General features: G+C 51.9%; 1 long non-coding RNA gene across 2 annotated transcripts in view; it reads right to left on the bottom strand.

Moving 5' to 3' along the window:
• LOC135272963 (uncharacterized) overlaps positions 1–26,128 on the bottom strand; it is a 35,166-nt gene extending 9,038 nt beyond the window's left edge. Inside the window, exons 1-2 of one of the 2 annotated variants that reach the window (XR_010340861.1) lie at positions 26,061–26,128; positions 11,202–11,239 (exon numbers count right to left, since the gene is read on the bottom strand). This is a non-coding gene — a long non-coding RNA (uncharacterized LOC135272963). Of the gene's footprint in view, positions 1–11,201; positions 11,240–23,939; positions 24,018–26,060 lie in introns of those variants that run through there. The other variant, XR_010340860.1, reaches the window with a different exon arrangement.
• Between the last annotated feature and the right edge of the window lie 721 nt (positions 26,129–26,849).

Raw genomic sequence — 26,849 nt, 5'->3', positions numbered from 1 at the left:
GGTGGTCAAGCAGCCAGGTACGGCTTCCCACATTCCCATAGGAGCCACGGCAAAGGCCAGAGGGGCCGAGGGAGGCCACTGTCCCCACACCCCATGCCTTCCTTCAAGAGAGGGATGTGCTCCTCCAATAGGACAGCTCCCAAGGGCATATGTTGGGTACTGACCAGGTCACTTCGTGGGCGGCCCATGGTCACCAAGGAGGGTATTGACCTGGTCAGGTTTCCTAGCTACTCTCCCCTCGCCTGTCCAAAACTCAACATACAATCCACCCAGGAACAGGGACGAGCGGGTCGAGTACACGGCATATCGGTGGCTCCAAACTTCCTCCCAAACGATGCTGTCTCAGATGTGCCCCTCCTGCGGCGTCTCCTCTGGGGCGCTGTGGTTCAGGTGGTCCTGACCCAGCTGGGTCCCACTTCATGTCCCCAAGCCCTGCCCTCCCTCGTGTGGCGCGGGCAGGAGGAGCAGCCCTCACCACACCCATCCTCCTCCCTCCCTGCCTCAGTGTACCTTCCGAGGAAGGCCGGCGCCAAGGCCCCACCTGCCTGCCTGCCGCCACCCAGGCCCCAGCGGCCAGCAGAGACCAAGACCAACCTACTACCGCCCCGGCGGCCAGTGAACACCAAGGCCCCCGAGGAGATCCCCCCTGAACTGGTACAGGAGTATATGGAGATCATGGAGGAGCTGCTGGAGCCTCCCGCTGGGGCCACGGGGGAGCTCGAGGCACAATGGGAAGACCCAGGCCTCCTGAGCTACATTGAAAAGCTGTGCTCACAGGAAGACTTCCTCAGCAAGGTGGGCTGGCCTGAAGTGCTGGGGTCTGCAGGATTCCGGGGTGGGTAAGGGGGTCACTCGCAGGTCCTTGGAATTAAGCTCTGCTGTATGTTTGTGCCTGTCATTTCTTACTGTGTTTCTTTGTGTGTCTGCGTGGGTGTGAGTGTGGAGTGTGGACGTTACTTGTGTCTGTGTCTTTTCCTGTGTCATATGTGGGTCTGTTTGTGTGTCTCTGTCTGCATGTGTGTATGCTACCAGGTCTGTGGTCTGTGTGTGGAGCTGGTGGTCGCCATGCTATGAGACAGCTCCAGAAGGGTGGGGACGGGGCGCTCGCTGCTTTCTGCATCTCCTCCAGGTGTCCTTGGCTCCACGTTACTCCCTGCCCAGGTAGCTCTCACCGTCTTCCTTCTGTTTCCAGGTGGAGGACATCATTCACCCCCGATTCCTGGAAGAACTGCTTTCCCCAGATCCACAGATGGATCTCTTGGCCCTAAGCCAGGAGCTGGAGCAGGAGGAAGGACTCACCCTTGCCCAGGTAGAGCAGGGAGGGAGGGGAACCCAGGTACCCCGGGGGCAGGAGGGACCCGGCACACAAGCCCCACCTGATTGTCTACCCCACCCTGCGGGGCATGCTCGGCTTCTTGGGGAGCCACTCCGAGGTGGGGAGGTGCAGGTTCAGATGGAGCGGGATGGAGAGGAGCCAGGGAGGGGAGTCAGGATGCAAACTGGAGTGAGGCCCAACGGGATGCCCGGCACAGCCACACCCTCTGTCTTTGACAGGAAGCCCAGCTGCCTCAGGCTTCCCTGCCTGCCACCCAAGGCCGCCTCAACCCAGAAGGACAGGGTCCCCAGGGAGCTCGTCAGTCTCCCTCTGCTCAGAGAGGAGGCCTCAGCCCAGCAGCGGCTCCCACCACCGAGTCCCAGGAGCGAGCTCTCTTCGGAGGCCCATCCTCTGCTCAACAGACGCCCCACCTAGGGCCTGGGCTCAGAGTCTCTGGGGCGCAATCCCTGGCTTGGGGGCTGGCTGGCCCCTCGCGGCCTCAAAAGAGAAAGGGTGACCCCGTGGTCTCCAGGAAGAAGAAGAAGAAGCGGGCTTGCAGCCAGTAGGGGGACACGGCAGGCTCTCTGGTGCCAATCCCCGAGGTGGGGCTCTGACATCTGTTGCCCCAAAGCAGACAAAAGCTTCTCCCCCAGTGCGGATTTGCTGGGCCTTAGCTTGATAGGGAAGGGTGGGGGAGGGAGGGAGGGGAAGGAGAGGGTGGTTGAACCAGAAGGGAGGGCCTGGGGGGAGGGGGAGGGGGTGGGAGCAATGCCTAGGGGGTCTCCTATGTAAATAGGAATAAATATAGTGGTGTTGGGAACGCTCTCTGGGCTGCTGTCTCTGTCCTCAGGGCTGTGCTGCTCAGTGGAGGGGGTCTGGGAGAGCAGAGGGACCGGGAGATGCCAGGCACTGGGGACCCACGGGGGCCAGCCCCACTCGTTCCTCCAGGTGTAGGCTGCCCCTTCAGATGCTCCAGGGACTGACAGATGCTGAGGAAACCCTGATCCCTCCCACCACCCACTCACAAGGCCCCGCCTGCTTTAGTTATCAGCATCCCTGGAAAATCCTGGGATGTTGAGAGCTGGCTGGCTCTTGTTCTGCCCCGTGGGACCTGAGGAGAAGGCAACTGCCCGCAACATGGACACGGGGAGAGGCGGCCGCTCCTGCTTAACCCTCATCAGGAAGAGCTCAGGCCCTGGGCTGGGGGGAGATGTCAAGGCATCCATCCACACGGGTGTGTCTGGGATACGACGGTGGGTGGGGAGCAGAGAAAGTCCTTCTGCCGGTTTCTGGGCAGGAAAGAATCTTGTCCAACTGGCGGAAGCAGATGCTCCTTGCCGTGGCCACAGGGACTGGCCTCAGGGGCCCTCGGGGTGCTGCATGGAGCCCCCCACAGCTATGATTCCCTTCCCATATGATAATTCAACTCTTGTGTGGAATTGATGCAGACACAGATTTACACTGGTATCTCAAACAGTTCCCTCCCAATCCACCATCACAAACGGGTACAAGCATGGCCAGTCTGCCAGGCGCAGGGTGGCTGTGTCTGCTGGTCCCAGGGCCAGGGAGAGCTGGGACCCAGGCCGAGAGGGGCCGAGGGTCAGCTGCCCTTCTGCCAGGCACAGACCTCAAGGGCAGAGCAGGGGTTGCCTGAGATGTGGCACTGGCTGTCTGGGAAGTGCCCTGGGATTTGGGGGCCAGGTGTTCGCTGAAGGGAGACTTCTGGAGTCTAAGAGTGAGACGACGACTGCATCAGGAGAGGGACTGAGGCTGGGGAGGATGCTCTGCTCTTTCCCACATCGTCCGGTCCTCCTCATCTCTGCTGAACTCCCCTCACCCCATGTGGCTGACCTCTACCCCCTTACCCCTAATCCACCTCTCAGAATCTCAGATCCCAGCACAGACAGGACCTGGCACCCGCCCCGGTTCCCTTCTGGCCAATACCTTCTTCGCTGTCTGACTTCCGATTCCTCCCCAGGGCCCTTGTTGGCTCAGGACCATGGTGACTGCCAGAGCACTGGTCCCAGCACTGCCTGTATGCAGAGCTGTGGTCATGGTACCAGGGGCTGGCCCGGCAGCAGAAGCTGGTGAGGCACAGCTGTCTGGCACACGGTGGTCTGGCCCCTCTGCCGAGTGACAAAGGGAGCCATGTTTGGGTCCTCTCCGGCCCCATCCTCCCCCAGAATACACCAGTCAGCTGGATGGATGCCCCTCCGCCCCATCACTTCTGCTCCATGTGGGCAGTGTCAGAGGCCTGCCCTCTGTGGCCTTTGGGAAGAAGAGTTTATCTTGGCAAGGCATCCCCAGCTCAGCGCACATCAGCCCATCGGGGAAAATGTGGGGAGTGAAGAGTCACTGGTGGGTGATGTGCGCAGCTCCCGTGACTCCTCTACCTCCAGGACCATCCTCAGGAGACGAGGTAGCACCTCCCCTTTGCAGGGTTGAGGAATGGTAAGTGAGCTGTGTTTGAAGGGAACGTGGTCTGTACTCTGCTGTGTGTGGGTGCTCAGTCAACTTCCTCACCTAAAGATGAAAGTGACACCTCGGCTTAGTGACACCTCGGGACTCCTGCTGGTTACCCCACTGGATGTTGTCTGCCCCACGTCCCTGTCCTTGTTTTGGTTGAACCACTCCCAGGAGGCAGAACGTGTGCTTCCTCCACCTCTGTGTCCCACCTGAGGCCTAAAATCTGCCCCTAAATGGGGACAATAGGGGCGACTGGGGGGCTCTGACAGACTGAACGTTCGTTCCCCTCTCCCGCCCAATTCCTGTGTTGAAGCCCTAATCCAGGATAGATGATGGTATTTCGAGATGGGGCCTTTGGGAGTTCTTCAGGGTTAGAGGAGATCATGAGAGTGGGGACCTAATGTTGGGATTAGGGCCCTGGTAAGAAGCAGAGACCCCAGAGCTCTCTCTCCCTGACACGAGGACACAGTGAGAAGGCAGCCATCTGCAAGCCAGGAAGAGAGCCCTCACCAGAACCTCACCACACTGGGACCCTAACCTTGGACTTCCAGCCCCCAGACTGTGACTAATGCATTTCTGTTTTTAATATGCTCCCCCAAGTCTATGGTCACTTTGTCCTAGCAGCCCTATGGGACTAGCACAAGTTCCATCATCTCAGGAACTTCTTTCCTAACTGGTATCTGGAAACCGTGCATCAGAGCCATGGGAAAGAATGAAGAAAGGCTCAGTCCTTTACGATGGTCAGCACGCAGCTTAAAATTGTTCTTTTAATACAATCAGTAAACTTCACAATCTGCTGATGCTAAAATAATAGAGGAGATTCAAATTAAGAATGCCAGCACTGAAAGAGAACATATAACCACAGATCCTGTAGTCACTAAACAGGTAATAAAAGAACATACTAACAACTACATGCACACTCATGTTAAAAACTGACATGGGCAGGGCACAGTGGCTCACACCTGTAATCCCAGCACTTTAGGAGGCCGAGGCGGACGGGTAACCTGAGGCCAGGAGTTCGAGACCAGCCTGGCCAACATGGAGAAGCCCCGTCTCTACTAAAAATACAAAAAAAAAAAAAAAAAAAAAAAATTAGCCAAGTGTGGTGTCACATGCCTATAATCCCAGCTACTTGGGAGGCTGAAGCAGGAAAATCACTTGAACGCGGGAGGTGGAAGTTGCAGTGAGCCAAGATTGCACCACTGTATTCCAGCCTGGGTGACAGAGGGAGACGCTGTCTAAAAATAAATAAGTAAATAAATAAATAAATAAATAGAAATTTATTAGTCTTTTTTACTAACAAATTCAGATCATTCGTTCCTAGCGAAAGACCATATGAAAAGAGCCCACCACTTACACCTTTTGGGAAGTCAAAGCAGACACCCCAACCTTAAATGCTGTAGCAATGAGCTTCACCGGATTCGGTCCCTTCACCAAGAGCCCAGAGAGCACCAACCCTGCTGAAGGCGGGGACGAGTTTTCAACCTCCAGGCCCTGCCTCCAAGGCCATCCCACTGGCAGGAAAGACAGGCCCCTGCCCTGAGCAGAGCGCAGCTGGCTGGTGGGACACTGGAGAGTGGAAGCTCTGGGGCCATAGACAGGGTAAGGTCTGGACAGGGAGATGAGACAGGCCCAGAGAATGCAGTAACCGAGGGCTCACGGTCAGCAAAGCCGCATCTCCCACAGCCTCCCTCCTTGTGTATGGGTGAGGAGGTCCAACACAGAAGCACACAGCTGTGACAGCTGAGGTTCCTGCAGGGTTGCAAAGAGCTGTGAGAATTGGGGAGAGATACTGCCCCTGCTCAGTGTCCCTTGGGAGGGCTGGGAGTCTCAGACAAATGCCACAAACGAAGGATGAGCAGAGCCTGCAGGGGGAAGAAGAGACCTGAGCCATGAGGGAGTCAGAGAATTCTCAGGCATCCTTCATGAGAGAGAAACGGAGACACAGCCCAGGAGAAGTGAACCCCAAGCCAAGCGGGATATGTTTTATATCCCGCTTAACTCATGTTTTAGAGAAGCTGGTCCTGGAGCTGCAGTTCCCAAGAGGCACAGTACGTTCCGTAGGCATACGAGCAAGGTGAGCTAGAGTCACCCATGCGAACCTCAGCTCCATTTCTGATAAGTGAAGATGGGAAAGCGCCAAAAAGAACACGGGGAACAGCAAAAATCAGAGTTTGAAATACAACACCGAGGAATTCTGGGCCTCAGAACCTATAAGACAATAGGTAAGTTATTTCACCTCCCCGGGTCTCAAGGTTTTTCATCAGACAATGGGGAGAGGGAGCTGGACAGGTCAGTCCCTGGGACCCAGCAGGCCTGTATCCCACTGCACGGCAGCAGCGGCTCTTACGCAGAGAAGAGAAGTGGTCTGAAATGAAGGTTAACTGCCAGATGGAAGTTAATGGTTAGCACTTATTAGTCAGGCCACTGAGCGTCTGTAGATACCCAGCATGAATGTCTAGAGACAGTTTCTGAAGAAGTCATAAACTTTAGGTCCCGTGTTTACCATGGCAGAGGACCAAGTCTTTACCCCAGGCCTGTCTGATGGAAGTGACAGGGTTCCCGCATCAACTGCAGCCAGGACATGGGGATCCCCGACGGGAGAGGCCAGGAGAGGCCAGCAAAGGCCCCCAGGGTAGCGGACGATGAGAGCAGCGGTGGGTTCCAATGACTTTCCCGGGACCTCCTGTAGTCTCGGCTTAAAAAGAGCAGCAAGCCTGTCACACAGATCTCTCCCTCAAGCGGCAAGCTGGAGAGTGAGGGAAGGCTCCTGGCTTGGCGCCTGCCCAGATGGAGCACCAGGACAGGGGAAAAAAAGGCCGTCTGCAGGAGCCAAGAGGCTGGAGAGAGCCTGGGACCTCGCTCCTTTTGCTGCATTCCCCTTCTACAGACTCAAGAAGGGCAGGCAGCACCAGCACTCCTGTACTTTATATCCAAGAATGGTGCAAACTGAGATGTGCCCAGAGACAGGAACGGCGAGCCGGATCTTCGCAGCCAGGCTGTGAAAGCTGATGAATGAGCCAGGGCGTCTGAGAGCATGGGAGCCCAGATGGCAGGAGGTTCTGTGTTTTTCCTGGATTAAAGGAGGCACTGCGCATCGGGACCCCCTGCAGGGCGTCTCCTCAACATTACTCCCATGCATGTTTCCCTTGCTAACTCTTGTGTGTGTTCCCTATGTGGGGTCTTAAGTTTACAAAAACATTATCTGAAGGTCCATTCCACCTCTGGTGATTCAAGATGACACTCGATACCCTACACAAAGTGCAACTCTTAAGGAGCAGACATGCCTGCAAGTGGGCAGAGGCAGAAGGGGCATCTCACCAGATGCAACGTTTGCAGGTTTCAGGGATGGTATTACCACGCCTCCACCTGCTCGCCCAAGCTCCAAAGAACCTCGCCTTCATTTCCTTTAGGGGGACCCTACCTGCCACCCTTTCCTCCCCCTTCTCCCCTCACCCACATCTGCTTTCCTAAAACGGCTTCATTTCTCCTACTTCCTTTTTCACTCTTGCCATTAAGTCAAGTGATAGCCGAGAAAGAAGCAAGTCATGAATCCCACACAGCTCATGTGGCTCAAATGAATAAGCACAACATTCCAGGAAGCAAAATATTTGAAATCCCAAACTTTCAAGTAACTGTACGTAAATTGTTTGACTTCTGTAAAACTTATATAATAAGTATTATCATTACCAACAGCTAAAAGAAAGTCATTTTTCTGTTTATTATGGAAAACTATTGGCTGGGCTTGGTGGCTCATGCCTGTAATCCCAGCACTTTGGGAAGCTGAGGCGGACAGATCATCTGAGGTAGGGAGTTCGAGACCAGCCTGATCAACATGGAGAAATCCCGTCTCTACCAAAAATAAAAAATTAGCCAGGCATGGTGGCACATGCCTGTAATGCCAGCTACTTGGGAGGCTGAGGCAGGAGAATCGCTTGAACCTGGGAGGCGGAGGTTGCAGTGAGCCAAGATCACACCATTGCACTCCAGCCCGAGCAACAAGAACAAAAAGAAAGAAAACTATTATCCACGTTTTTTATGCAGGAAGAAAGTAAGGCTCAGGGCCTATCTAAGTCCACATAGGCTGCTATAACAAAATACCGGGAAGGTTATAAACAATAGAAATGCATTTCTCATGGTTCTAGAGCTGGGAATTCTAGAACCAAGATCAAGGCACCAGCAGATTCAGTGTCTGGTGTGGGCCCTTTTCAGGGTTCATAGAGGATGCCTTCTTACCATGTATGCACATGGCAGAAGGCGTAAGGGATCTCTCTGGGGTCCCTTTCATAAAGGCACTAATCCCGTTTATGGGTATCCACCTCATTACCTGATCACCTCCCCAAGGCCTTCTACTCCCAACTACCATCACCTTGGGGGTCAGGTTTCAACACGGGAATTTGGGGGAAGACATAAACATCACGACCATAGCAAGGGGGACTAGAACGGCTTCGGGAGAGCAAAAGCCCTGCTGGGATCCAAGCCCAGGTCTCTACCTCCATCCACCCACTGAGCTTCATGGCCTGGCCTGAGAGGACACACTGTCTAACGGCTCAGGAAGAGAGTAACAGCACTCTTTTGGAGTTTCTCAAAACGTTCCAACAATGGCTCTGCTTCCCTGCCTGAGCCCCCAGCTGCTGTCTCAGTCCCCATTTCTGCAGGATGGTTCCTCTACATCTTCAGTGCCACAGAAGGAGCTCCGAGGGCCTGGACCGGAGGAGCCCGTAACCATGTCACTGACAGCAGCAGATCAACGGCTGTGACCTTTAGCACCACACACACCAGCCACATACTGCAGGGCATGTGCAGAGCCTGTGGACACGGGAACAAGTGCTCCCACACAGAGGGGAGCACCGTCGGGGGGTTTAACACAGCACACGCTATCACCCAGTCTCAGGTCTGGCGTGAGACCCAACCCTATGTGTTGAACCAAGGCTTCGAACTCCCGAGCAATCTGAGCACAGTGTCTAAGGAGCCCATTGGGCGATATATGTAAACACGGTAATCAAAGACTCAAAACCCGAGTGCAATAACGTGGGAGAAGCCACAGCCACATTCAGTTCCTGGAAGACCGAGCCGCTCCCCTGGCCGCGTACCCTGCAGGAGCTGCTGAGGAGCTGTGGCCCTCATATCCCCAACAACGCCAGCATGATTTTTGGAATAAGAAGGTGCCTTGTTATTGCCAGGGGCTTTCTCTCCTGCGGTTCAAAGCTGAATTATCAAAAAAAATGAACATGGATATATTTCTCTGCACGGTGATCTGATAGGAATAAGAGCTTATCCATCCCTCAGCAAACTGCCAATTGCTGCCGTTAGAAATTCCATATTCAGTGATACGTAAGGCTTTTGGAATACACTTCAAACCAAAGAATTCAATCCCTTGAGCAGCCAGCGACAGGCCCCATTTAAGACATGGAAGGAACAACAGCAGGCTCATCTCTGCAGCTACGGCTCAAAAGTGGCTGGGCCCACAACATAGTCAAGACAAGCAGCCCACCACCTCCTCCTCCTACCCCGGAGCCCACACAAGGTGCAAGCCACGCGGACAACAGCCACCACACAACAGGGGCGAGGGACATATTCCAGTCCTCCTCGGGGAGGGGGAACCGCTCCGGGTCTGAAATACTCCCCTAGAGGGGCCATCTTCCCCACTCACCACCGCGTTCAGGAGCACCGCTCCCACACCACTAAAGGGGCACAGCACCTCAGGAAAGGAGCCTACCTGTGCACAAAAAAACCTCAAATACACAGTCGGAAATCAGCTACGCCTAGGAGTGTGTGAACAAGAAACGCCTATCTCCTCTGGAAAAGGGGAAGCCCTCTCCAGAGCAGGCCAGGAAGCAAGAGCAGAAACGCTCCGGCTTCAAGAGGCCGGAGAAGTGCACCCCGCATGACATCTGGCAGAGGCAGCCAGCAAAGAGGTGTGGCCAGGTCACAGAGGCCGCTGGTCTGGAGTTGAGGAAGGGGGCAGCAGGGCCCCTGTGCCAGCCTCTCTGCTCCTGCACGTGCTCAGCATTCTCCATAATGAAGACTTTACAAAGAAAAGTCTCTTGGGAAAAAAGAAATAGAACTGTACTAGTCTAGTTCTTTAACTTTGCGTGTGTGTGTGTGTGTGTGTGTGTGTGTGTGTATGAGCATGTATTTGTGTGCACACATATGCATGTGTGTGTGTTTCTGTGTATGCATGCCTGTGTATTTATGCACGTGTGTGTTTGTATATCCCTGAGATGGGGAGAGTCGAGGAAACCAGCCCCCCTAGTCCTCACATGGAAAACACTCACGTGCAGTGAGCTCATGGTAACGTGAAGTCCGCTTCCAGCACAGCAGAGCCCAAGGCAGGGCTGGAAATGATCAAAACGCTGACCCATGAGGTCTGTAACAGTAGCAAAATCCCAAGACTCTAAAACTCCTCCTCCCTGGACCTACAGCCATGCAGACAACCTGTCAGAACACCTACAGAGCCCCCATAGGCAAGGCCGAACAGTAGATGGGGCAAAACACTGCAGCCCCGACTGCAGACCCAAATCACGACTGGGGATTCTATGGGTACAGCCACCATCCCCAGGAGATCTGAAGGTGCAGGCACCAAGACAAGGCAGAAAACCATGTGCTTCTTCCTGGGGGTGTCTGTCACTTCCCACATGGCACTTCCAGGCCACCTCACTTCCCCACTCACTGAAACCATAAACCTAAAAGGACATAGCCAAGCCTCCTTCGGTCATGGAGGCCATCAGGCTATTTGACCTCTCCAGGGACTCACAAACTCAGCATCAGAGAGGCTGGGAGGGATAACATGGGGAGAGAAATGCCAGTTACAGGTGACGGGAGGATGGAGGATGTAAACCACCTTGCCAACTATGTACCTATGCAACAATCCTGCATGATCAGCACATGTACCCCAGAACCTAAAGTTCAATTAAAAAAAAAAAAAAAAACTCAGCATCACTAAACCTTACTCCAGGGTTCCCAGGTTTCCCCGGCACCTGAAAACTCCAATCCATCTACTCACAAGCATTTCCAAAATGAGGCCGGAAAAGTCCCCAGGCCAGGAGAATGCCCTGGACCTCCCCACTCCTGCCGTCTCCGCCCTGAGAGGCAGTAAGACAAGGCAGTGAGAAACCAGGGACCGGTACCACTGAAAAAGAGCTGTTGATGTAGCCAGGGGACAAATTATTTAATTCTTATCTGAAATCAAATTCTTAAGAATTATTTTCTATAATTGAAACCATGGATTTCAAAGTTCTTTGATTCTTGAGATGAAAAGTATACACCGTATCGAAAAGCAGCTACCAGCCCCGGCTTTCCTCAAGAGTTTTCTTTCCGTGGCCGAAGTCCAAAGCGGCACCTCCCCCCGCAAACACATATCATTCAACGAAGGCCAACTCAGCTATAGAGTCCCACAGGAAGGCAACGGAATGCTTACCTTGGCTTCACATTTCTTGTGGCAGGAAAACTTGCAGGCTGGAAAAAAAAAGAGAGAGAGAAAGAATGTGTGTGGAGCAGTCTCTCTGGCAAGGATTCTTACATTTCCAAACCCTCTCAATCCTTCAGTCTCTGGCTTGAAGATCCCCATGGGTGGCCTCTCTCTGGCACGAGGGAGATTGTTACTTATGACGCATGGCAGTGTGGACAGAAGGCAGTGAGGACGTGGTGTGCAAGAGCTGAGTTACAACTGCTGCCTGTTAGCAACAGTTCGGACGGCTCAGGTGGGAATGTCTCGGGTGGGAATGTCTTGGGTGGGAATATCTCAGGGGGGAATGTCTCGGGAGCAGGATCATGAGCAGATTGGTTTTTCAAGTGGTATGTGCATCCAGCCAAACTGGATTCCTAAAGAAGAATAGTGAACTTCAGCAGCAGAAAGCATTCCTGTGTGCCCAGAAATTACAGCTGATCCCTAAAAAAAGAAAAGAAACTGGAAAATGCCCTTAAGAATAAGAATTTAAAGTATCCATGAAAGACAGGATTGGAGCCTTTAAATTTGTGAGAAAGTCGTGCATATGATTTCGGAACTGCTTCCACTTCCGGACAACCTGAGAATTGACTGTCAGAATAAATTCATGTCTAAATTCCTACAGGAGAATCCTTCCACAGGGGCCATTGTGTGAATGGATGAGTCCTGTGTCCCTTCGGGGGCCCTAACAATGCCACGCAGAGCTGGAACCAATGTGGATTTCACAGGCCCTCTCGCCCAGAGGCTGCAGCTGTGATGAGGAGGCATAAACCTCCCCACCAACACCAGCATGCTGCAGGCAGGCCTTGCAGGACAGGGAGAAAGAAATGAAGCCACAGCACCGAACAGTCCCAGCACGGTCTCCTGTGCCAGCTCCAGGGAAAGGTCCAGAACATTCCCTCTTTTCCCCCATGTTTGCCAGCCCACAAGGACAGCTGTGGGAGGAGGAAAGAGACCTGGATTGGGGGAACAGTGACTGGGGACGCCAATCCAGGCTCTGCACCTCTAGCTGGGTCTCTTGTTTCCTCCCACAGAGGTATCATGGGTCAAAAGGAATCCTTCGAGGCACCCTGCTTTGAAACTGGAAAGCAACATCCACATGCAGAAGTGTGTGGGACCAGAGACTAAGGCCTCAGAAGTCAGCGAGAGGGACTGCACATCCCGGCTCTGTGTGTCAAGGCCCTGTGAATTCAACCAATGTCTCACTCCCCATCCTGCACTCTGTTTTCTATGATCTACCAAAGTCAAAAACGTTTGTGTAGGGTTGAATGAAGATAAAACAGATAAGGTCACTTGCCCACTTCCTGGCTTTTATTCGAACTCCAGTTACAGTTACGTTGTTAATCTATGTATGATCTATTCTTTTGAACTGCTGAACTGTCTTTCTATAGCTCTGAGGTTTGTGAGATTATTCACAAAAACATGTATTTATCCTACACCTTCTAATGGGCAAAACACACAAAAGTGATCAATGATTTTCAAATCAAGAGAGACTCGCCACAAGGGGCTTCCACACAGGATTGAAAGTCCAGACAGACACCATCCCCGGCAGAGGCCAGCAAGAAAGACTGAGATAAAGAAAAGGGCGGTGGGCAGGCCTTTGGCCTCTGGCTAAGAGAGAGTCAGGGGAAGAATTCTGCCCACACATGTCTAGCAGCATGTCAGAGGACCATGCCTGTGCGCAGCCCCCTCCCACAGTGAATTAGCTGGGCTGTGTGACAATACAACCTGGCAGAAGGGACAGTGTGTGACTTTTGTGGCGATAAGGCATCGTGCTTCTGCCCTGGTCTCCAGGATCACTCATTCTGAGGACAGCCAGACGCCATGGTGTGAGGACACTCAAGCAGCCCTGTGGAGAGGCCCCCATGGAGAGGAACTGAGGCTTCCCACCAACAGCCAGAAGTGTGCCACCTCAGAAGCTGGTCTCCAACCCCAGCCAGTCTTCAGATGATGCAGCCTCTCCAGAAACCCTGAGCCAGAACTGCCCAGTCACCTATGTCCCAAATTCCTGATCCAGTGACACAGTGAGAGAAAACAAATGCTTACTGTTACGCTAAGGCACTAACTTTGGGGGTAATTTGTCATGGAACAGGAATATAACGTGCCAACTAAACACAAAAAAGGGCCCTGGTCAGTGCAAGGGCAGCACTGGTATGATAAATCCTACTTGGCCACCAGACAGCTATCGGCATTGTAGAGAAAAATCATTATATTCAATAACCATAGTGAAATCATATCAACTGCCCATGAGCCAAGACTACAATCCTGAGAGGCAGAGCCATTGTTTCTGGTATGTAAGCAAGTAACCCTCAGAGTTTTACAAATGTTTGCACTAGGACTTTACACTCAACTGCCAGCAGCATGGGTGATCCTCAGAGTAGCAAGTCCACTGTCAACCTGTCCGTGGTCCAGCTGTGGTCAGCACTGCACCAGGCAGTGTATGAGATACTTCCCTGTATGTTACTGCACTTGCTCCTCATGAGCACCTCTCAGGGAGAAACTGTAAGAGTGACTCAGCCAAGCAGGCAGCCATGGTCTGTGAAGGTAGGACTCCAGCCCGTCTGTGCATCAAGTTCAGCGTTTTCAGCCAGTTGTACTCTCCCTGCCTTTCTGACATATTACAAAAAAAAAGAATCAGACAGTGCCCAGGCTCAGCTTCCTATCCTGCCACATACAGAAGATGGCCCCCTGCCTGCCCTAACCCTGCCCATGCCAACCCCAGCTCCTCATTCACGCCATCCTGCACCCACCTCCTGGGCCCAGCTCAGCTGCCTCTGTGCCTGAATTCTCCACACCCTTCTGTGCCACTGACCCATCAGGATGGGTCATCACAGTGGATCATCATAGCTTGTCACATCATGGTGATCTCCCTGTGTCCACCTCTCCTGATGGGCTGCAAGCTCATCAAGGGACGGCGTCTCTGTTGTACATGACCGGGATCTCACAATAGCAGCACTAACAGGAGTGACAAGCAGCTGACGCACTCAATGCCTAAAAGTTTGACTGCATGGGCATTACCAAATTTCCACCACACCCCGGAAAGAAGCTGCCTGTCTTTGCCTGTTTTATCAATGTGAGACTGCGGTTTATGGATGAGACTGAGGATTCATGTGCTGAGCAACCGTGTGCCAATCCTGACCTGTTCCAGGTCTGCTTTCAGAAGCCCATAGCCAGCAGGCCCATGTGCTGTGGAGACCCCATTACCTGATGAGGTAATGAGGGACTCCGGGCTGTGAAGGTGCTGGCCACAAGGGAGACTCCAAAACAGCCGAGGAACTTCTCACCAAAATCCATCTCCAAAGCACACAGGCCCAAAAGACAAAATGTATGCATTCACTTTGACCCTCAGCCACACAGACTTGCCTCCTTTTTGGAATACCACCTGTTTGAGCTGGCAGCTAAGCAGCCGCCTTCTCAGGGAAGGTCATTTTTATCTGAAAGAACTCCTAGCAGACAAAATGTAGTTATTCAGACTCAAGTGCTTGTCATTTTCTCAAAAATTTAATGAGTCTGTAGTCATAAACCAATGTCAAAATTTGAGATTTCAAGTGAAAATCAGAATTTTAGAAGACTTGTACCCAGGCCTGGCATGGTGGCTTACGCCTGTAATACCAACACTCTAGGAGGCTGAGAAGGGCAGATCACCCGAGGTCAGGAGTTTGAGACCAGCCTGGCCAACATGGTGAAATCCCGTCACTATTAAAAATTCAAAAAATTAGCTGGGCATCGTGGTGCATGTCTGTAATCCCAGCGACTCAGGAGACTGAGGCACAAGAATTGCCTGAACCCAAGAGGCAGAGATTGCAGTGAGCCAAGATCATACCACTGCACTCCAGCCTGGGTGACAGAGTGAGATTCTGTCTCAAAAAAAAAAAAAAAAAAAAAAAAGACTTGTACCCATCACCAGAGCCTAACAACCCCAGGACATTTCTGTTAAAATCAATGATCATATTAACAAATGTGGGGATTTTCCTGAGACTGTATAACAAACATGTCAACATGTAGAAGTTCTGCATCATTGTCAGTGGACCAATAATTTCCAAATGGCCAGTGTGTGGTGTTCCACACTGGGTAAAAGATGCACTCAGAGTGCAAGACAGGTCAGTGGATTTTAATAAAACAGAGTAGGAAAAACTCCACCCATACAGTTTCAGATTCCACGGTGAAACTGAACTTTAAGCAACTGTCACTTGAGTTTTAGTGTAGAATCAAAATGTAATATTCACGATGGCCTGAAAAGCCTATTAAAATGCTTCCTTTTCCAAGTAGGTATGTTTATGGGGCTAGATAGTCTTCAACACTTCAAACCAAGCATTATGCAGAAAGACTGCATGCAGGAGGAGTCCACAGGAGGAGTCAGCCTATTGATTAAGGCTGCATAACAGGATCACAAGAAGAATGCCCCTCCTCTCATTTTGTTGTTTTGACACGTACAGTCATTTTTTTATTAAACATATGTTCACTTTAACATATAATGAGTTCATTACTGTTGCCTTTAGCTGGCTTAAATATTTTAAACATTCATCAGTTTCCCTTATCTAATAGGGTAAATGGTGATGAATATAAATCACACTGACAGGAACCCTTTAGGGTCTTCCAGCAGCCCCGCAATGGGTGCCTGAGACACGCAGTGCGAGGGCAACCCCGTTCATTCTCCTTGCCTGAGGCTCTCAGAAAGGGGTAAGGACTCAATTTTGACCAACAGAAAGGTAAGCGAACTCTCTCAGGGGCTTCTGGCGAAGGCCTCCCCACTCCTATGAATGAAGCAAGAGAAGGAATATGCCTCTGCCTCTGGACCCTGCCCCTCTGAGCACGGAGCTGGACCCACAGGAGGAACCTGGAGGACTCGGGCTGCTGAACCAGGGCCCAGGTGCACTGCCCGGAGCCCACCAGCCACCACACCTGCCCCCAGCAGAAGACCCATGCCCTGCTGGCTGAAAGAGGCTCCATCTGTGCAGCCCCGTGACTGGCTGCCATGGTGCCTCCCACGCAGCTCCATATGCTTTGCATGGCTTATTCCACCCGTTCCCACAGGGACCAGAGGGAAAGGCACATTCTCGCTCCATTGTACGAACAGCAAACTGAAGCACAGAGCGGAAGCTGCCTGCCCTGAGTGGCAGAGCAGGTCAAGTAGTGACATCAGCTGCCAGCCTGGCTCTACGTGGGCAGAGCCCACCTGCTAGAGCTGGACTGGAACACCCAGAGAGCTGGTGTGCAAAGGCACTCTGCCTGGTGCAAGAACTGGGGCTCCACATGCATGAGGCCACTAAAGCAAACAACTACCACCAGCTACACCAGGACCAGGATCCGGTGTCCATGGAGCAGAGGAGCTGAAAGGACGATGCTCACCCCATCCTCTCACCAAGTATCCGTGCCAGTCATGTTCCCTCTGACACCCATTTCCCCTTTTGTACTTAGGAGTAGAACAGGGTGATAGCCAAGATTCCTCTCTGCCGTGAAAAAAAAATTTTACCTAAGCAATAAAAAGATAAAATTATATATACTTCTACAAATAAAATATTAGATAGCTATTGAAAAATTATAATGTCAAGCTATTTCACATGGGAAAGTTCTTATAAAAGGCAAGGCTGACAGACACACAGCACTCTGTATTGTATGTGGTAAACTTTGGGAAAGACAGACACATGCGGTGGCCTCATCCGTAAGAGAGAACCAACACTGGAGAGAGACAGGGCAATGCAGACCAGAAAGGAGGAGCCAGACAATAAAACTGGGAAAACCGGTTATCCCATGAAAATAATAATAATGGCAGAAATAACATGAATTTTAGATGCATCAATCACAGAACTGAATTCGGAATCGGAAAAGCAGAAACGAATATTAGAATAAAATGTCAGAGAACATCTTTGTGGTCTTGGAGAAGGGCAGGCGTTCTAAAACAAGGAGCAAGAACGGGAACTCAATGAAAAGATGGGTAGATCTGAACGAACCAAACATCACAACTTCTGCATGACAAACAGGGCACAAACAAACTTAGACAAGCAACTGACTAGAATGTCTGCAATGTGCAAAGTGGAAAGATAAGAAACTAACCTGTTCTGAGGACGAAAGTCATTAGAAATTGGCAAAAGTTCTGCCCAATATCACAGATAAGATTTAGTATACATCATACAGTGAATTCATAGAAATTAAAACACTTGATTTTTACATTTTTTAAATTTTAGTTGTTTGTTTATTTACAGATGAGGTCTCACTCTGTCACCCAGGCTGGAGTGTAGTGGCATGATCATAGCTCACTGCAGCCTCGAATTCCCAGGCTCAAGCAATCCTCCTGCCTCAGCCTCTAGAGTAGCTGGGACCACTGGCACATGCCACTGTGTAGGTCAATTTTTAAATTTTTTGCAGAGATGGGGTCTTGCTTTATTGCCCAGGCTGGTCCCTAACTCCTGGCTTCAATCCATTCTCCCGCCTCAGCCTCCCAAAGTGCTGGGATTACAAGCATAAGCTACCTTTGCCACGCCCTAAAATAATCTAACTGTAAAATAAGCAATGAGCAAAGGATTTGAAAGGCTACTTTGTTAAGTAAACAGAAATGCTACAGGCAGCTTTTGTGTATCTTTTTAGATGTTCAACCTCATGCAATCACCAGATGAATGAAAAACACAATAAAAAGGAGACATCACTTTTCATCCAACAACTTGCAAAACTGAAAAGCTGAAAAATCTCAAGTGAGAGAGTCGGTAACATTCCATGCAAGTAGGCTCCACCAAGAGCATCTCCCTGTGAGGAGCCTGTCCCTTCTCCTGCCCCGCTTACTCTCCGGCGTCTGAGCAGGTGTGTGGCAGGCCCCTTCTGGTGGCTTTGCCTGAACACTCCGCTCCACAGCTGACGATCTGCAAACTGCACATCAGTTCCCCTGTCAGACAAGGTTTCCAGACTCATGTTTAAGAATCCTGGCTCCCGCTGCAGCAGTTATAGCCCAGAGCTGTCTGGCTTGCAAACGCCCAACATTTTTATATGTTGTCTTGGAACTGCTATTCTTCACAACGTCTCCACGAGCCTTGGGAATCCAGGCCACTGTCTTACAGGGTTGTCAGAATCTTTCATACAACACTCTACACATATTGACCAAGTTATCAACAAGCCTGTGAGTCACCCTGTGCTTCTCCTCACATCTACTGTCAAGTTTGCCAGCCTCTCTGTGTCCCAGTAACAAGCTCCACAAGGCAGGAGGGGAGTGACCAACCCACAGGGGGGGACCGCCAGACAGGGCCTGCCCAATGCCCACCTTCACTCCTTGGCCCCGTGACCCCATTGTTGCCTTGTTAGTCTTAAATAACTATCATGTTCTCTGGAATCCTAATACTGCACCTGGCTCAAAGCAAGTGCTAAAAAACACACACCTACCAACTTGCCCTCCTATTTCCAAACCTTCATCTGCAATCACTTAGTGTATTGCTGACTGTGATGGACTGAGAGACAGGACACGACACTTTCATCTTTCTCTCCCAGCAGGTGCTTAATAATGTTGGGTTAATTGAGTGGAATAGCCCATTACCAAATCTTCTTACAAAACTCCCTTCATCCCATTTTCCCTCTGGTCTCCCTTCTCAGCTTTCTCCTTGCTTCCTTTCTCAACTCTCATCTCCTTTGGGCTCTTCCCTGCAGCTGTCTCTCTTGTGTGGCGCTTCTTTATTCTGTGCCATCCTATCCCACTCATTCCATGCTAGTCTCACTGATTCCACCATTAGATCCAGGAAAACCATCTCTCACAAAGGGAGCATTTCTGCATGGTCTGACTCTGGATCCTCCCTGCATCTACCTTCCTGCAGGGACCAAGTCCCACAAAACTTGTAACTCTTGGGGCTCAATCTACTCGATACCCGAATGCCAAGACTCACACTTACCAGTGCCTTCCTCTCTCCTCTGTGAAATACAGCCAGTTTGGGATATCAGTGGCAACTGAACCATGTTAGGCCACCCAAGGGAATTCAGTGACATGTAGTGAGAACAGGCTACCTCAGAGTCCTAACTGATGGTACGGGCACACCAGCAAGGTTTTCAGCAGTATAAGAAAAACCGTAACTGGACACTTAAGCCCATTGTTCAATGTCATTTCTAGCTTTTCTTTCCCTTACTTCAAGTTCCAACAGTAGAGATAGCAGGGCCCTTACATGTTAACATAACAGTTTTTAAAACATGAAACGTCTTCTTCCAACTTAGCCACATATGAAATTTGCATTTAAATAGGAGGTTAAAATGTGAAAAGTCAGGGGCCTGAAGGTCCAAGAATAAGCAGAAAAGGAAGGGTAAAAATACTGGCCTGCATCACAGAATATGCCCCTAACTCTTCTCCATCTATCACCAACATCAGTATCACCACAATCAACATCTTTGTCACAACCATTACCACTGCCACTGTTACCCTCACCATCGACTACACCATCACTGTCACCATCACCAGTCACATCACCGTCATCACCATCATCACCACCACTGTCACCATTCCTCAACATCATCACCATCACCATCATCCCTATCACCATAATCACCAGTGCCACTGTCACCATCAACCACACCATCACCATCATATTGTTACCATCATCACTATCAATTACACCATCACGATCATGATCACAGCCATCACCATCTTCACCATCATACCGTCATCACCAACCCCATCAACACCATCATCACTGACATAGCATCACTGCGCCATCATCATCATCGTCGTCCCCATCATCGTTGTTACCACCATCACCGTCGGTTACAACATCATCGTCAGTGTCACCACTGTCACCCTCATCACCATCACATCAGCGTTGTCATTAGTGACACCACTGAACACTTTCTTGAGCTCCTCAGTGTTCTCTGTGTTTCATGTGTATTTACCCTGCTATTCCTCACAATGACTCTAAGCAGAAAGAGGCAGAGCAGAAACGCCGGCAGGTTGTCTTCACCATCCACCTCACTTCCACCATGCTCTGCTGCTTCCCCAGAAATAAGCCAAAGAAAGGATACATCTACCAAAATGTCACATCACTGTGATGCATGGTTACTTACATAATCTATGTAAGGCACATACCTTGTTGTCTCTAGGTAGCATGTACACAAAGGGTTCGAAACGCAAATGTATACGACATATGTTAATTATAAGTAGAGGACACTATGAAATCATCTATTTTGGGAGATGATTTCCCCAGAATCTCCCATGTAGATTTCTATGTAGTGTTTTGAGAAAGAGAAGATCCTGGAGATTAACTACTCTAACATACAAATTGTTAAAATTGCAGCACCGAGGAGCAGAAATACGGTGCAACTATCCAGGGCTACAGCCTCCTGTACAGCAGTCCATCCCAGACTCTGATAGGCTCCCATCTACACTTGCAGTGCCTGCCAGGACCCCATCTCAACTCCATGAGCAGCATCCTCACATCCAGCCTCTACCTCGTCTACACTTGCAGTGACTACCAGGACCCTATCTCAACTCAGTGAGCAGCAGCGTCCCCACATCCTGCCTCTGCCCCGTCTACACTCCCAGTGATTATGCCCCGCTCCAACTCAGCAAGCAGCACCCCCCACCCTGCTAATGCCCCATCTACACATGTGGCAGCATGGAAGGAAATGGGCAAGGTCCGTCCTCCTTCTAATACGCTGACAAGAGCAAAAATTTCCTGTGAAGATACACAGACATACACAAATAAAAATCTAGCTCATGTGTGCCAGGAGCAGTGGCTCACACCTGTAATCTCAGCATTTTGGGAGGCCCAGGCGGGTGGATCACCTGAGGTCAGGAGTTTGCGACCAGCCTGGCCAACATGGGGAAACCCTGTCTCTACTAATAATACAAAAATTAGCCAGGCGTGGTGGCACACACCTGTAATCCCAGCTACTCGGGAGGCTGAAGCAGGAGAATCACTTGAACCCGGGAGGTGGAGGTTGTAGTGAGCCAAGACCACACCACTGCACTCCAACCTGGGCAACAAGAGCAAAACTCTATCTAAAAGAAAAAAATATATATAGTTCATGTGTTCTATACCAATTTAGCCTGGTACAGTTACACAGGCTCTTTTTCCTTCACAATGTCATGGGGTGTGCCAATTCTATGGGTCCTACTGGAGCCTGGCCAATGTCACCTGAAGACAAGAATCCTCAACCTTGCAACAGAAGCCCTGCTGAGCTGTCTTCCTGGATGGTCTCCACAAGCCCCTCTTCAAATTACACTCATCTCACCATGGCCACAGCCGCAGCACCCTGCAGTCTCACTCTTGACAAAAGAAACCTACAGAAAACGTGTCATTACCAATCTTCACCAGTGAAAGCCACCCACGGGGCAAGTCTCAGATAAGTCTTGTCAGGGAGGGGCAGGGGAAGAGCTCACCCGAGGGGACCTTCACCACCTCCAACAAACCAGATGTCTGTAAAGATGCAAAGCTAACCACCAGTTAAAACTCACCACACTAAATACTTCTACCCTTTATTCCCTCATTAATTCCACAGGTATTCATTAACATCCACAACGGAAACATTTTGTAAGCCTATAAATATGTCCTGGGTACCTACAGAAACTGGTCTGGAACTGGATACGACTGGGAACACAGAAAACGTTCATGAATCTACACTGCAGAGCAAGAGGAAAGGGAAATCAGTAGGAAACCTGGATTCGATCAGATTACCCGAGGACCAGGAAGTAATGCCAGGAAAGTGGAGCAGGAGCCTGAAGGCAGAGGGAGGGGTCAACACTCACGTTCTGTATCGGGTCAAGAAAACTGAAGGGACAAGAAGAAAAATGGCAGCAAATGGGTAAGAAGGTGACAGGGAGCTGGGTCACACAGCCTTAGGGAGGTAAGCACCCAAAAAGCGCTAGAAAAATGAATTGTTGAGAGCATTAACCAATCAATAATCAATCAATCAAGAATCAGTCAACCAAGATGGTCACTCACAAACTCCAGTACTTGCACAGGCCTTTGTGGCAGGTTGACTGGCAGTGCAGAGACCCCAAGGTTCTTGCTACGCCCAGCCTGCTTTCCCACAGCACCACTTCCTCAGCCAGGTGCCTCCCAAGAGGGAGGTTAAAGCCCCCAGACCACACTCTGTTGGACACCTGCTCAGGGATGGGGACAAGGCCCAAGATGCTCCCATTCCAGCCAGGGCAGCCCTTGCTGTGTGCCTGCTCTGCACCGGCAGCACTCGATGTCCACGGGGTCCCCCGTCCGATGTCACAGGGCGGCCCTCTCCATGCTCTTATCTATTTGCTGTTCTCACTCTCTCCACAGATCCTCACCTCCCCACATCACATCTGCCCAAGAACACTGAGCTGCACTTCAAGATGACCGCTCCTAAAACTCTTCAAGTTTTTATCCCCAGTATTCAGTTTTATTCTTTCTCTCTCATTCTATCCACATTAACGCTTTTCTTTTCTCAAAAAATCATCACTGGGGCCGGGCACAGTGGTCGACGTCTGTAATCCTAGCACTTTGGGAGGGGAAGCTGGCAGGATCATTTGAGGTTATGAGCTGGAAAACAGCCTGGGCAACATCAAGATCCCATCTCTACAAGAAAGACAATCAATCAATCAATCAATAGTAATACTTGCTAACCCCCTCAAGGGGTTCTTAACGTATGAGCACGGTTCACGTGCTCAGGCATGAATGTGATCCTCACACAACCCTTGATGAGTTTCAGTTATTGTCCTCATGCGGCAGACAAGGAAACTGAGGCACAGAGCAGGAGTGGAGCTGAGGTCTGAACTCACATCTGTATGGCTCTGGAGACCACAGCCTTAACCTTTGAGTCGCTCAAAGACCAATCAATCAACCAATAGAGGTGGCCTTAATCTTCACAAACAGGACACTGAATCAGCTGTGGCAATGAGTAGTATTGGTGAAGCACTCAAGGGCTGACAGAGTCCTTTTACATCCCTTGACTCACACGTTCCTCCTAACAGCTTGTGAGCAGGGCCGGCCAGGCTTCACTGACCACTTCACAGTCCAGAGAATCAAGCCCAGAGACAGTGAGACCCACTGGGGCCCGGCCTGCTGCTCTGCCCCAGGTGCCAGCTCCCATCCTTAACATAATTACTTACATCATCTATGTAGGGGACGTACCTTCTTGTCTCTACCTTGTTGTCAACCTGCTCCCCATTTAAGATATCCTCCAACACAAGGCACGGGTGCAAAGGAGACCATCTCTGCATTTCCATCAGATATTCAAAGGGATCATATTATAGAACATTGCAAAACGAAAGGAAAGAAAGAAGATGGTACCAATCCCTCAAAAACATCTGATGTCTAACTCAGGAAATCCTGTTAGTACTTGTCTACTTCAAATATGTTTTTTGAAGGAAACAAGCCCCCACTGGACTCTGTAAGCAGACCCCGGCAGTGGGACCACTCAACGCCGTGTAAACCAGGAGCACCCTCCCGAGAACCCCAGTCCCCCCACACACATGCCTGTGACTGTCCAGGACTTGTCTGTTCCTCACTGGCCCAGCAGCCTGGTGACAGATGTCCATGTGTGTGTGGGTGCCCAGCACCTAACACAGCAGGCATCTGACCCATGCTAGCCACAGTGAGCCGGCTGGAGAGGCGAGGGTGATAGGGGAGCCTGCCCATCCACGCTCACCCTAGGCCAGGGCACACCTGGCCGAGTCCCGCAAAGGCCAGGCTTCGACCCCATCCTCTGGAACAGAGCTCCTCACATGTCTTAACACTTCAGGCCTACTAGGGTCCCAGGATTGCCGATACTCACGCAGACTCAGTGAAGCACAGCACTGCCCCTTCCCCGGCTTCGAGGACATGGAATCAGAAGTTGCCACTTGTCCTCGCCTCCTCCCCCCGCCATGCCCACGCAGACCGTGAGCACCCAGAGAGCAGCATTACATCCATCTGAATAAACCGACAGAGAACAACCCCACAACTTAACATAAAATTCCAGATCACAGTTACTGTAAAACAAATACTTGGATTTATGAGCTTGGCTACAGTACTCAGGGAGTTTTATAAATCAAAATCCACCAGCACAATCAACTAACACAACCCAGACGTCCCTGGCATGCAAAAACCTCAAATCCTGACAAGCCAGACAGTGGAGAAACATCTGGGAGGGGGCCAGGCCTTCTTCCCAGCCACAGAGTTAGAAAACAGGAAGGATTTCAGTTAAAATCCACGCGTAAATTCCACGTGGAAGCAGCTGAGAAAGGAGTTGTCTTGTGACAGGGGAGCAGAATTTAGAGGCAGCAAAAGGCTGCTTCCCATCTGATAACCACCACCAACCAGAAATTATTCAGATGAAATTTGGCCTGGGCGCCTCTTCCCGCTTTGGGAGCTTCTGGAAGATTCTGTCATATTGCCACCTCTCTGGATGGGGCAAGTCCGACGGGAGGGCTGAGCTCAGTGCCCGGATGGGAGTCAGCCCCAGGGTAGGGCTGGGTTTGGCCTTAGGGTGGGGGACTCATCACCTCCAACTGCTCTCGAAAAAACTTTGGAAATAACAGCTGGAGCCATTTTACATGGATTTGCCAGAGAAGAACAGAACAGATCAATGAGCCAGGTCACAAATTCGTCTGGACTGTCATACAACTTACATTCCCTGTGCACCTACTGGACTCTAGGCCCTTTGCTGAGACTCAGGATGCCCAAGAGACAGCAGTGCACTGCATCCTAGTAGGGACAGTCAGCCCAGGGGAGCAGAGAGATTCATAAACAAATGATCAGAACAGTCCTTGAGTTCCTCATCATCCTGACAATGTCATCCTGACAACGTCCCCACTCCCTGCCCCACCCACCTCCAGAGAATTGCCTGTCCCTCCTCTGTGCCCCCAAGGAGCCTGTAAATACCTCTGATAAAGCACTCCTCACACAGGATTCTGTTCCCGCTCACTACTCCACCCTACTAGACTCTGAGCCCTTTGAAGCCTTGGTCACCATGGGCATCGCAATGCACCAGCCACCGCACCTGCTCAGTAAAAGCGTGCTGGTGAGGGTTCACCCTGCAAGACAAAAGAGCCCTCCACTTTAGGACAGGGGTGTCCGCCCTGTGTACAGGCACCTGGCAAACAACACAGAGCCAGCCCCTTGTGCCTCCTGGGCTCCAGCTGAGGGCGGAGAATCACTGCCCCAGTGGACGTCCAGATGGCTGGCTGGTCATTGGCAGTAGACAGTTCTGGAGGAAGGGCAGATGCTAGAGAACGCGGCGACAGGGCAGGGAGGTGCCTTCCTGAGAACCTGGTACTCGAACTGAAACCTGAAGGATGAGGGAAACGGGCAAAGCAACACGGTCCAGCAAAAGGTCAAAAAAGAGCCGTGTGCAGCCAGCCTCTCAAAGCACCTGGGGAGAGACCAAACAGGGTGGGCACAGCCTCAAAAGGGCCACCATGAGGATGCAGGCACAGGTTCTTCCCACTGGATGGTTTACGGCTTCCCAGAGCCATTCTCTGAGTCAAACAAGAGAGTGGATCTCAAGGACATCCCAGCCTGGGCAGGCAAAGGGTCAGACTCAGGGAAGCTGGGTTAGGAAGGAGGAATGGGAAGTCTGCAGGGCAATGGAGACAGCGGCCAGGGAAGTGGGGACAGGAGGGTGGCGGCCATGTTGGCGGGGGGCGGCGGAGATGCGGCGACGGAGGAGTACGGGCCGACGAAAAAGGAGCGCGCGCCCGCTCCGAAGCCCAGGCCCGCCCCACCCGGGTCCCCGCCACGGCCCGGCCGGCAGTGGCCGCGGTGCGGACGCCGCCGGAAAGACAATGCTCTGCCGGGCCCCGCGCGGGCCGCGCTCACCTGCGCCCCCGACCAGGCCGCCGCACCCCTGGCCCGCTCGCAACCCGCACCCCCTCACGGGCCCGCACGACCCATGCTCGCCCCGCGCGGACCTTACCTGCTGGCCACTGAGGCCGCCGTCCAAAGGCCCACGGTTGCCGCCGTCGCTCGTTCGGGCTTTCGCCGGCCCCAGCCCGAGCCAGAAGGCGCCTCCCCGACCCCACTCCCTCGCCGCGAACACCGCCGGCTCCCCAGACGCCAGCGAACCCGCGCACTGCGCCCGACAGACTGCAACTGCAGCCTCGGCGCCCGCTACGCCGGCGCCGTGGAGCGGGGCGCAGGCGCGGTGGAGCGGGGCGGGGCGGTGGAGCGGGGCGCAGGCGCGGTGGAGCGGGGCGGGGCGTTGGAGCGGGGCGTTGGAGCGGGGCGCAGGCGCGGTGGAGCGGGGCGCAGGCGCGGTGGAGCGGGGCGCAGGCGCGGTGGAGTGGGGCGGGGCGATGGAGGGGGCGGCTAAGGCGGGGCCCGAACTCGGGACTTCCAGCTGCGCGCCGGGAATGGGCGGCGGCAGGCGGCCAGAGCCCTGGAGCCTGAGGGGGCGCAGCTTCTCCCCGAGGGCAGGCAGCCAGAGCAGGACTTCGTTTTCGTTTTCAAGAAGTAGGATTTTTTTTTCTTTGGTATTAAAACGGGGTTTCACCATGTTAGTCAGGCTGGTCTTGAACTCCCGACCTCAGGTGATCCACCCGCCTTGGCCTCCAAAGTGCTTGGATTACAGGCGTGAGCCACTGCGCCCGGCCAAGACTTTCAAGAAAGGACATGCCCCCTTTGTCCTGGGACTTAAGCCGTAAGTCGTCCTGAGTGGTGCACACCGCGAATACTGAGGAAGCTGGATCTCAGGGCTGGGCTTTGA

This window comes from Aotus nancymaae, unplaced genomic scaffold (assembly GCF_030222135.1).
Source record: "Aotus nancymaae isolate 86718 unplaced genomic scaffold, 86718_ANA_hifiasm-v0.15.2.pri h1tg000156l, whole genome shotgun sequence".
Taxonomy (NCBI): domain Eukaryota; kingdom Metazoa; phylum Chordata; class Mammalia; order Primates; family Aotidae; genus Aotus; species Aotus nancymaae.
Note: the sequence above shows the minus strand (reverse complement) of the source record. Positions and strands in the feature narration are given on the sequence as shown.